The sequence below is a fragment of the Falco punctatus genome, assembly GCF_963210335.1.
Source record: "Falco punctatus genome assembly, chromosome: Z".
NCBI classification, from domain to species: Eukaryota; Metazoa; Chordata; class Aves; order Falconiformes; family Falconidae; genus Falco; species Falco punctatus.
The window spans coordinates 58389790-58403156 of record NC_137586.1 but is presented as its reverse complement, the minus strand read 5'-3'; positions in this window follow the sequence as shown (position 1 = coordinate 58403156).

The following is a 13367-nucleotide window of genomic DNA, read 5'->3' as shown; positions in this document are numbered from 1 at the left end:
TCTATTCACAACCTCCTTAGTTATTTTCTGAGGAATCACTCCCTCCCAAGTGGTTTCTAGTTTAAAGTTCTCCCTGCTCAGTTAATTACACTGTTAATCATCAAAGACAAAGCTATGCAACTGTACCATTTGAGCAAACATATGGGACCAGAGGTCTCATACACAGAAGCTACTAAATTAGACATGGGTCTGGACGTATTCTTTTCAGCTAGAGCTATTGAAGAAAACACCATGTATCATTGCTTCCTGTGAATAAATTACATAATAGTATTTTAAACATGCCCTCATTCGAAGGATGCTTCAATAATCTAACATTTCTAAAGGTGATGTCTCAAGCAAGACTGACCTGAATCAAATACCTTAGGAAACTTAGATTTACAGCTTGCCAACATTCCCATTCTTCCAAACCTAGCATGTAACTCCATAAACTACTCCTTTCACTCCTCCAGAAGAATTTAAAAACATCCTACCAGCTCCTTCTCAATAAAATTTGTGTGCACCTAATCAGAAAGCAAAAGCCATGCAAAAATTACCAAAATGATGGATCAGAGACTCTTGAGCCAACAACCTTCCTTGCTCCTTCTCCTAGAGCCACATCAATGACACTCCTGAATTTTCTTAACAAGGCTCCTCTAATCACACTGCCACTAATCACAGAAAACATTTTTCTACAGATAGATGTGAAGCCAGGTTATTGTCCTATCATTTCTGGTTTGGTTACAAATAGCAAAACGTTTATCAGTAATCAACAGTGCCTGCAAGAAAGTGTAACAACAACAAATTCACAAAACAACTAAGGATTGTGTCGAAATGCTTTTTGTTGTTGTTGTTCCTATTTTACAAGGATATTTAAGAAGAGAGAGAGACTTCATCCCATTCTATAAGCATAAATAACAGGGAACTATGCATATTTTAAATCTTTTTTAAAACAACTGAATCTAAAAAACATGTCTATGTATCAGATATGTAGAGCAGCTAGTATTACTTAACAGTTATTGCTTATATATTGTTCATAAGATAATATTGTCATGTATCTTGTTTTTTCTCTTCCTTTACCAACTTCCAAATTCATCAGCAATGCTTGCTATGTTCTTAATCCATTTACAGTCTGAACCAGGAAAGACTTGTGCACCAGTAATTCCTCTTGTAGATAAGAACTCCTAGGAGCAAGGCTTGTTTTATCTATACTTATCTCCTGTCTATAGCTACTCTGTTTTGTTCTTTCCGACAGGCACCAAATAAGGAATGTCCACATCAGAGATTTTAATTACTTGAAATCCTTTTTTTATTGATTACAGACAGCAAAGCAGCTTTTGTGTTAACCTTTCAAAATGTCAATTTAATTTATGAATACAGTGATTTTTTGTTAGCCTTATTGCTATGGATGATATGTATTGTGTTATACTACTATTATAAAAAAGTGTGTTTAAATTGTATAGCAAAAATGTGCTTGGAATTAAGAATTGCCTTAATTCATGAGAAGAACTGCTTGACTGCTTATAGACAGTCTAAGCAGATCAGGAAATAGGCTTATAGATTTTCTTGGGGCAATGCATATTGTAATTGTCTGAATTTTGATGCCAGCCCCCCTCAATCAGATTCTCCATGGACCTTGCATTTTTATGTAGCAAAGACCTGAATAAAAGACAGTGGCTGCATGTAAAAACGTTTCTGCTGACCTGAAAGGCCTTAGACAGAATACAGGCACTTCACATGGGTAATGCAAAGTTTAACGAGAATTGCATAAAGCACTTCATTCTTCCTCTTCTTCATCAGGGAAATATCACTCCAAAGAAGCTACAGTAAGGAAACCCTTTGTCCCAGCTACACATGGGCTACAGAGTAGGACTGGCTTTGAAGAAGACATATGACTGTGCTTCTACAAATGCTGCAATAGTGGCAAGCTCTTCATCTTTAGATCAGGAAAATACTAGCAGGCTTCCACCACTTCTGTAAATGGTTTCACATCATCCCCACTTCATCAGCAAAAAGTGACCTATACCTCACTGGGCATACATTAGTCTGCCGTTATATAGTTAGTCTACATAGCGTACCAAAGCGAAGGGAGAGGTTGTCGGTTGTTATGTACTGGTTGTCAGGTTTTTATAGCTTGCACACAAGTAACCACTAACAAGAAGCTTCAGAACATAACATTCCTTTGACATAAGGTGTATCCAATCTTTCCCTCAGAATCTACAAAAAAAAAGATTCTAGTGGATTAATGATAACAACATTCTGAAATATTTCCACAGAAACGGGTGCTGCTAATATGCTTGCTTCGGATAACACAGAATTGCTGCCAGGTTAAAAAAAATAAATAAAAAATAATAAAAAAAAAAAGAAGGGCTACTTGAAGTGTTTTATTTTATGTTTAAGCAACATGCATTTTCCAGATTCCAAAACAAGTCTGAATCAAAGGACGGAAAAACTGGGCTACTGACCCAGTGACCTATCCTGAACACCATTCTTTCTCCTTTGAGGGTCACCAGCAAAAGCAGAATATACTGATTTTATTCTCCATTACAATCCCGTGATAAACAATAAAACCTGCAGTAATCTGGATGACCAGTAATATTATTCATGTTCTTAAGACTTTGTGGTATTAAGGCTTAATTTCACAGCACTTCAAGGTTATACAAGGTCATTAATTAATTTAATTTGCACTTTAATGAAGGAATTTTTTTTATTCTTTTTTTTTAATTTTATGCAGAACATTTCTGCAACAACTGTGCAGTCGAGATCTGAAAGAAATGGTTCAATAGAAGTCTCCAGAAAATAACAAAGGTTTAATCAAAGTCAAATAAAGAACAGTCACTGAATTCTTTAATGAAATACATAGGGAAAAGAAAATCAAAACCAAAAAATGCCACCACTTTCTTTAAGCAAAATATTGACATAGCTATTTAAAATAAACACAGTGGTACATGAGGAACATTGTTATTTATTCTTGGACTGGAAATTAAATGTCTTCATTCTTCCTCATAACATTGCCAAAGGCAAATCAGTTACTAGAAAAACATCATGACATGTTCTTAAGTAGCTTGCCATCACGTCTATTGTTAAATTTGGTATAACATAATGCCTGTGTCTTCATTAAGTCCACATTTTACAATATGGTACATATGTTAAATCTCTCCAAATGCCTGCAAGACAGGTGGGAAAAGTCAATAGCTCTAGTGACATTCAGCATTTCTACCACAATACAGAATTCCAGCTTTGTCTACCTATTATGCAGAAAACCAAATTGCCAATATGTCCTTTTGCTGTTAACATGTAGATTATAGTAAACGCTAGCTGTGACACCAGTGCTACACATGTAGCAGATGTCTACAGATTGTCATCTTAAGAATTTTATTTTAAAGACCCTTCAAATAAGAACACTGATGTGTATATATATATCTCTATGATCATATATGTATATATATGATGAATTGGCTTTATTGCTTTCCAAAGTCTGTATGTATGCCACTCCTGAGGGCCTAAGACTGTTTCCCATTGTGCTGTGCCTAGAAGTCCACCTCTGATGCATTTCAGACCAGTTTACTAAAAAGTGATGACAGCAGTGGGAAGGAGGGCACTTCTTCCAGCTCATTTACTCAACTTAAGTATCAGAGTATGTGGAATTTGCAATAAAGATTACAGTTCAAGATTTCTGCCAATATCTCTCCCAGACCAAGTCCAGATGCCTGGACTAGGACTGGTACCACCAAGCTTACATAAAACAATGGTCTGGAATACATCTGAAGGTGGCAAACATCAGCATACAGGAAAGTCTGGGAAATAAGCTAACTGGTATAACTAGAGGGAATCAGATGTCAAGCATTTGATTACAGGAAATATTTCATAGTGGAATCCTGAAAGCCTAAGTTCTTCTCAAAGCTTGCCATTCTATGTGTTTCAAAGCAATATTGGGAAAAGCTTTTTTTTGTTAGAAGTGACAAACTGAAAGGACAAAAATGTCACAGCCAAGAACTGATGCTCAATTACTACTCCTAGCTTTGAAATCCACTACAGAAGAAGTCATTGAAGGTTATTCTGAAACCAATGGATGGAGGGAAGAGGCAAAATAGAGGAAGCTGGCATTTAAAATATATGCCTCAAAAGTAAAACTTGTTTTTCCATTGAAGTAAGGTAATATCATATGTGCAGTAAGGTCTGTTCAGATTTTACACAACATAAAATATTCTGAGCACCAAAAAATGTGAGTGGAGAAAAATGTATTACTCTTGAATTTTTTTTCTGCTTCAAATGTATTTAACACAGAAACCACAAACACAGTACCACACATGCACGCCACAGTTACAAGTTAGTCAGCACAGTATTGGTCCCTACTTGATACAATGAAAGCCATTCTATCTGAATGACAGAATATCGGAATGATAAAACAGCTACTCCCAGGAAGGAGCCTTAATCTGAATTGTTAACACCAGTAGCAATGAAATTCATTTAAGTGGAACTTCAGCTTTTTACAGAGGGATGTAAATACTCATTGAGCCTGTACTTCAAGCTCCCTCTCCCAGCACTGACATAAGCACAGACAAAAGTCTGCAGCGACACATGCCCACAGCCCACATGAAGTTTTTGGCATTTATGCAACTTCATAATGATTTATGCACCATTTTTGAAGACTAGATGTTCTTTATAATATAGTAATTTCCAGATACTCCTCATTTAAATGAAGTAGTAGGTATTTGGGCCATAAATGAGTTCTGAGTAAAGCTAAAAAGTGCTGCTACCGTTCCTGCATATGTTTTCATCAAAAGCATATTTGCTATTAATGATCCTGATAATATTTTCTTACCACCACATACAGAAATATTCTTTAATAGACTTGTTTCACCTTTTGGCAGCATTTTCCTTTTGTTCCTGTCAAACAGTGAAATAACACATTATTTTATTATTACACATTACAATAATACATTATTATTAGCTGTGAAATTTCAGTGTTGTGTGATACCTGACAATGTCCTTCATATTTTTAGCCTGAAACAAGTCACACATAGTCAACGTTGCATTTACAGTTTAACAAACACTCCCAGGCTGCATATGCTTGGCTGCTCCCATAGGTCGTGGTGCCAGTGACGGGATGCTAATCATTAATATTATTCCTTCTCATCTCACAACACATCTACAAAGATGGCCTTTATTTTTTTTTACATCATTTTTGGTAGAGATACCTTCTACAACTTGTCACTCCTTAGAATTATTTTGGAAAGACCTCAAGTACAGAACAAGCTAATACTCCAAAAGAAAACTGTATTGGTAGAGGCAGTCAACAACCAGTAAAGCTACTGCACTCCCATAAGTTGGTCCATGTTTTGTCAGTCATGAAGGTTTGATGCCCTTTTTCAAATTTGTATGAAAAAAAATTAACTTATTTTCAGATTTTTGATGCAATGTACATTGCCATATATGCAGCACTCCTGCAAGCATCTCCTCCCAAAGGAGACAAGATTTGCAACAGAGAAACAAAGTTCTTCAGCAATATAGGGTTTTCATGGCAGAGCAAAAAGGAAAAAAAAAAAATTACAGTAACCACAGTTAAGAGAAAGCTCTGACCTCCTCTGGCAAAATAAATATTGGAGTATGTTTCCAACAGTTATGACAGATTGGTTTCTTTAATCCAGTATAGGTGCCAAACACCATGGTTACTTTCACATGCTTAGTTTTGCGGATGAGAAGACAAGAGTAAGATATCATGCAGTATGTTTTATTACTTGTACACAAGCAAGGCATTCATGAAGTTATAAAGAACTGAAAAACCTTCCAGAGTTCATGTTGTCATACAGGTTTTCTTAAAGGGAATTAAAACAAAGAATAGCGGCAAAAGTACCAAGTTCATTCAATAATTTCTAATATACAAAACCTTCACAGCACCATTACAACCTAATCATTGTTTCCAATTTAGCATGTAAACACTGGTCTATGGTGCCAACTTGCACTGCCCTTTCTGTATTTTCAAATAAAAGTCTTTCATCTTTAACCATTACTGGTTTTCACCATGGTACCATTTCCTGTATGCCATCAACAAAAACACCTTATTACTAGAATTCAGTTCTGTGCTCACACAAAGCTAATCTTATGTTTTATGTTGGCACTTGTGACATGATTACTGCTCCCCTGTCTGACCCATATTGTTGTATCACCATCTTCCCTCTCAGTGTATCTGTGCACTGTATCTGGGATATACCTTTTTTTTGTCTGCTTTATATTTACATTTAGACTTAAATTTAGGCACAAAGAATAGTATTTCTTTTGCATATCAGCACAGTCTTAGCCTAGTGTTGTCTCAGTCCATGCATCAATGGCTACACACTAGCCAAAAGCTACGTAACACAACTTGCTTGCCAGTGAAACTAGTGAAAATGTGGCTGTCTGAGGAATTCTTCATTTTTAATAGCATAAGTAGAATTAAGGGCAGATAAACCACTGACTCTCTACAACCTTCTATTAATGAAGAAATGGCTACGACTCCACAATAAACCACACTGCATATCATTCTAAATGTCCTTGGACAAACCCTTCAGATACCACCAGTGGTTGCCGACAGCTACTCAAAATAATTATGAAATAAGAAACAAGTTTCCCAGAAATTCTGAATACAATACACATCTAATCTCTCTTAGGCAGGGCCACTGCTTTCTCATAAATCTTTAAAACATTTTTATGTAAAGCTCTGTTAACATAGAAATTTGCCTGTAAAACTAGAGGAGGTTCTCACAGCTAAAACAATTCCATTCAGTTTCCCTGGAGCTTCAACAGCTAAATAAAAGACACATTCACAGAAAACACAGTCAAGACAAAATACCTACCCCTATCATGTCAGCTGCTTTTTAGATGACAGATAAAATCTGGTGCTTGATGAACGCAAAGTTCCCAGTGCAATGTTACAGAATAGTTGTATGGGGTAAGGTTGCCTTTCAAATTGGTAGCAGAACACTTGCTGACTTCTACACCAAAAAAATCTCAGTTTCTAGTGTGTTCGCAAAATAATTAAGACAGCATATGTAAACATTCAATAGAGAAGTTTACCTCCTCAGGGCCCAGAAAGGAATTAGTTATCTGTTAAATTATTTCCCCTCATATAGCCCTGCATTTTATCAATCTACATGATATGATACCCATTATATTCAAGAACGTGCTAAAGCTTTGGTACAGCCTCTTTTTTAAACACTTTTCTTGACAGAGAATGTACTGTGTCTGACTAAACTGCATATAGTATTTCACAATAAAAAGCATGTCATGTCTTTTGGTGATCAGGCTTCTGCTTTAAAGCTAAGCAGCTGAGATAAGGGGAAAGCTGATAAGAACTCAAAGGATGAGGACACTGGAGACTGAGAGGATAAGCTTTATTTCTGCTTTTTTCCCTTGACTGTTTTCATATCTTACCATTATCTGTATTTTTCCTGAATGGGCATGCAAACCAGATACACCATTTTGGAAAAATGGAGTAAACAGAATTGCTATAACAGCTTTCTTTCACTGCTGTGGCAAGTAACTTAATGCATTGAATCACTGAATATATTCAATATTATTAGTAGCTCTATAACGATACTCTAATAGCTAACAAAAACATTATCCTTACTCAAGGGTATTACAGTAGGGTTGGTGGCTATCCAAAATCTGGATGAATCTTCCTCATCATCAGCAGAAGAATGTTGACCTATACATTAAACTGAGCTGGAAGGGACTATGTACTGGGATTTATGTCATACACTTACCCCAATACAGTTATTTATTTGCACAGTAGTTTTTTAGAAGGTAACTTCTCATTTTAGCCCCCTTCCAGTTGCTTTCTTACAGCATTTTGTCAGGAAAAACAAAAACAAAAACAAACAAAAAAAACCCAAACACAAAAAAACCCAAAACCAAACAACCAGAAAATGTTCAGAATCTTTCTACTTTTCTTCTTTAGAGGGTTACTAGGGATTATTCTCATTTTCATGCTTTATGTGCCAAAAAGTATTGTACAGTTCCACAGACATTTTAGGAAATAACTTTTTTCAAGATGGCACATTATACTCATGTACTAATCACTCCATCTCCCATGTTTTCTGCTTTTGTGACTGGTCTATTTTGCATCAATTATCTCAATTACAAAAATATTCAGCAACAGGTTAATCATATGTTTAAATCAGTCTTAAGAATTTATTTGTTTCCCTCACTGACAAATTCAGTTACCATTATTAGTTTATTTACAGTCACTCTTCAATACATATTGATAGCTTCTTAGTCTTACCAGTACCACCCATATAACATGGCAGTATACATTAGTACATTTTTAAATCACCAAATTACTACCAGTTAGGCAAGTGGTCGCAAAATATAACCGCTGTATTATTTTGTGCTATGAAGTAGGTATTGTTTACAGAGCCTATGTACATAATAAATTAGCCATTATATGGATATTTGTGGTGTAGCATTTTATTAAGTATAATCATTCTTCTCCACAACACAATTTCAACTTATTTCAGATGACAAAATTAAATTCCAACAAATCTAAGCTCCCTTCTTAGCATAGGTTTAATAAACCACTGCTGAGTTTAACAACTGACTCCAGCAGCTAACATTTACAGAAAACTAGCTATGATCCAGGTAATAGCTAGATAATAGCAAGATGGAGGCAGCCTAAGTTCTTCAGTTACGAATGCAGTAATGTTTACTGTCTTGTTCTCACTCTTTCTCTCTCATTCCCATCCACCACAACTGCAAAAAAAAGTGAAGTGCATCACCTGTATATGTGATTATCATTCCATTGCTTTCAAACATTGAATAAGCAATGGTGCAGAGCTGTGCCACTGCTTTTGAAAATGGCAGCTAACCCTATTCTGAAAAGAAGAGGAAACAACTTGGCAGCTGTGCTATGGCTGTCTTTCCATTCCTTGAGCAATACAAAAAAGGGTGAATCCAGACTTCTCAGACCAACCTCACAACTCTGTCCCGTCTCTTTGAAAGTAAGGTTTTGGTGGTGATTATCGTATCATAACATCATTTTTCAAGATCCTTCTAAGTTTCATTTCTGTCCAAGTAGTTATTGCTGAAAAAAAATGCAATTCAAATATACCTCCACCATGTATGACAACAGAGACACGGTAATTTACCTCGGGTCAAAATCTGCCCTGTTTCTACGCAGTTCACATATAAGTGCTTTATTGTAGTCCCTCAGGGTGGCAGGGTAGGGGGGAGCAGATTTTAAAAAGATTTTTAAAAGATTGTAAGCTGTTAGAAATTACTCAGTTTTCTTCACTCAGGGCATCCAGGCACAAGTTCTTCTGTAACAGAAATAATTCATATTACTTCTCTGAAGGTATATTTTCAGGGCATCATTACAGGAATACAGTTTACAGGACTACTGCAACCTGCTAGCAGAAAAGAAGCCTTTGCTTTTTTTCTACAAAGAGGATAAAAATATGGCATAAGGTTCAGTAGTTCATATGGCTCTTGGATTCTGTATTGCACCATTTTCCAGCAAGAACGGAATACATCAAAAAGAAAATCATGTGTCAGAGGCTTTGACAGCTTTCATTTGAACTGATCAAAGAATGACTTGACACAGATTGATGCAGTGTGCTATGTTCACAGTATGTTGAGGTTCAATTGTGTTCAGTTAACATATGGACATGTGGTGCACTACTAACCTGGAGTGCACATTTGCTGCACATTTGCTGCAGCCGTATGCCTCTGAGGAAGGTTCCCATCATGTAGAGAATCTGGAACATATTGCAGCAGCAGTACCTGTCAGCACTGCAGAAAAGCATCCTGCTGCTCACTCAGGTACTTCCAGAAAAAGTTGACGCACCTCTAAGCCCAGAACAGAGACATTTGTTTATTGTTTTTTTTAGCAGTGACTACAGAAGGACAGCTGTCTACAAAACAGCTTCAGCATTGCTGAAACGGCTAACACAGGCCAAAAGCAGAAGTTCTCTTGTTACCTCCTCTGTAAATACGTTACTTCAAAGAAGAGGATGTTACAGCACAGAGGATGTTTGGATACTGCACCAGTTTGTTCTTAACTAACAAGCACACCAAAATGAAGTTTGAGAAGTTAGCTTATAGATACCTCCTCCTTTTCATGCTGACTTGGAGGTCTGTATAATCCGCATAGCTGTGAGCGGTTCAAAATATGCAAGATTACAGTAGATGCTACTCAAAAATATGTAGCATACTTCTTGGGGTTTTATATGCATAAAGGCATGTAAGCCTTCTTTCTTGGGAGGGCTGAAAAACTGGAAAAGGCATTAGAAAGGCACTGCCAGAGGGAAGTTAGATAATCAATATGTTGTTTTCATTAGTAGCTTTGATTCTTGCTGCACATGAGATGTGCTGTCTTGTACTGCCTGAGAAATCACCAGGTGGTATGGTAGTGGTGGCTTTCTAAGAAGCAAAAGAGGAAATTTGTGGAAGACTTGCACTCCCCAGGAGAACAGGTTGCACTTGGCCAGCTGCACAAACAAGAAGGAGTAGAACAGAAGAGTGAAGATTCACTCTGGCATGATAGGTTGGTTATTCTAAAATCTTTAGTTATATTCAATACTGAAGGCTGAGATTAATACCATAAGTGAGCCCTCATGTTTTCATTACATGTGTACAGCTACCCAGACACCCAAAGCAGGCCATTAGCACCAGCGTCAATAAATACACTTGTACCTCTTGTTTGCCTGAAAGGTCCACCTCCTTCACCCTTGATGAGATCATTGTCTCCAGAATTTAGCAGTACTTAAGTAAATAATATGAGCTGGTACCAAATCTCTCCAAACAGGGCTGCAGGTGTGCCGTCAGTAAGAAGGGGCCAGGGTTGCTCTGTGCTGGACACAACCAATCCCACCCAGCTCAAATAGACCCACTGCAGGGCTAGGATGGTTGTGCCCCTGTTGACGTGTATTTAAGACAGAGGAATAAACGACAGACAGGTGGGGTGAGGGGGAAAGTGAGAACCAGCAGGTCAGAGAAGAAAGAAAGGGAGGAAGTGCTCCGCCACAGCAGGGATTTTCCTGCAACTCACTGAGGACACCACAGTGGGGTAGATTTGTTTCCTGAAGGAACCCACCCTGGAGCAGGGGAAAGATGTGAGGAGAAGCAGCAGAGAGAAACCGCCGAGTACTGAATATAGTCCCCTCCCCACACCCCGCCTCGTGCCATGTTGGGGGATGGATAGAGGAGCTGGGGTTGAAGGAATGAAGCTGAGCCTGGGAAAGGGGGGCTGAAATGTGTTGTTCTAATGTTTGTCTTCTTGTTTCCCACTACCTGAAACTATTGAAATGCCAATGAACTAAAATAATTTTCCCTAGGTCAAGTCTGGTTTGCCTGCACCAATAATTGTGAGATTTCTCTGTCTTTTATCTGGACATGTAAGTTTTCTCATCCTAGTTTTCCCTCCTGTCTCGCAGAGGAGGGGAAGCAGCTGGGGGGGTGCTTGGCCCTTAGCCAGCGATAACCCCACACATCCACAGGCTGGGACGTAGGCTGAGCCCAGGGCTCGTCATGGGTCTGGGACAATGCGTCTGGGCAAAGCTCCAGCAGGAACTGGTGCTTTACTGAAAGACAATGCATTACAACTCGCAGTTTAGGCTGACCTTTAAAGAGAAGCCACTGCTTTCTTCTTTGTTGGTAATCCTGATAATTGCTAGGTTTATCTTTTGTTATTGATTATGACAACATTAGTTCCTAGCCTCTTGTTGCTCAGTTCACATATAAGCCTGTATAATGACTGCCTTTTTTCTTTATATGTCTTTCTTCCCTAAATTCATTAGCAGTGCACTAGGGTATACCCGCTTTATTAGACACACATTTAAAAGCCTTTTCTGCCAAGCACATTCTTGCATTTTACCCTTATGCGCACTATTAAAATTCAAGGTTATAATAATGAGAACATGTTGACAATGTTAAGGGGTGAGGGTACCAATCCAACACTGGTGGAGAAGTACTGAGAGTTAATTTTATTCTAATAAGCAAAGTGCATATACCAGACAGAAGATTCTTCTGACATGCCCAGGAGAAGCATTCTTTGAATTAATTTCTTGCTGTAATGGCTTCCGTCTACTAACAGTAGCTGGCAATTTTTACATGCTTTTCAAAGCACCTTCACAGCTAGAAGAGTATCTTAACTTGTTAGAAATTATTTACATCTCTCTGATTCCAAGCTGACACCCAAAATTTGTTGTTCCAGAAAGGGAACATGAGCAGGATACACCAACATGGCTAGGATTCACTAAGATATGCCAGTTTTTGCATTGCAAATTGTTTTATGAAATGTAATGGCTCACTGCGGTTCCAGAAATTCCTTTCTTCTTTTGTTTCATTCCCAAGGAACATCTCTGGGGTTGGAATGTCCCTGTGAAGTCTAGGATGTTCAAAATGGACATTCTGGTGAATATTAAAGAGAATGCCATCCCCTTCCCTATGACATAAATATGGATGTTGAAGAGCCCAGAGGTGGGAAAAATCTCACTTGTGACAGTTAACAAAATGACTGCAGTAAAAAAGCTGACACATCAAGTTGAGGTGAAAATATTCACATAGTGAACAAAAGGATATCCATTTTCATGATGGCAAGTTGCAAGTAACAGAAATTCAGCACATCTGGTGTTTTACCCAAAGCAACCCACCCTCAGCACTTTCAATAAACATAAGACAGCAGAAAACTAAATACATAGGTGCATCACAGCAGACATTTCCAAGACAATCTAACCAGACAGCTATCTGAAAGACTGCATTAGCTTGCTATTATCTTCCAAGCTAATTTAACAAAATTCCTAAAAAAAAAAATTCCTAAAGCTCACTGGAGTCTGTGCAATTGTTTCAGGAGTGTCATTCTGAAGGCTCACAATTTTTGAAAGAGAAAAGCTTTCACTGCCAAAACCAAGAACCTGTCGGCAACAGTACAAATCCAAAGATGACAGAGAAATTTTTTTCTAAGTCTACAAAACTAGTACATCATTGTATATTTGGGCATGCTTTCAAATGTACCAGATATAATTGATGATATCAGTTAAAAGGAATGTTTCCATATACTTCATCTGCACAGCTTCTCTCTGCAATACACATAAGAATACCAAGTGAACCAAGAATACAGCAGACAGATCAGTCATAGGAGGTAGGGAGAACACAAGAAGGACAGGATTTCACTACTCAGTGTTTGCTTCTTCACATATCATGATAAAGGATGATAAATCATCTCCATTTGCATCAGGGAACACTCCACACAGAACCACAACAATAAGACTGCTCTGGTACAGGACATCTCTTAACTTCATCATTATGATATTTTTCTATCTGAACTGTCCTTAGAGATTTTTTATTGTTAGGAAAAATGTCTTCTGTTTAATTCTTCCAACAAAGTCTTCATTCCTGCTCTTCATTTCACTATC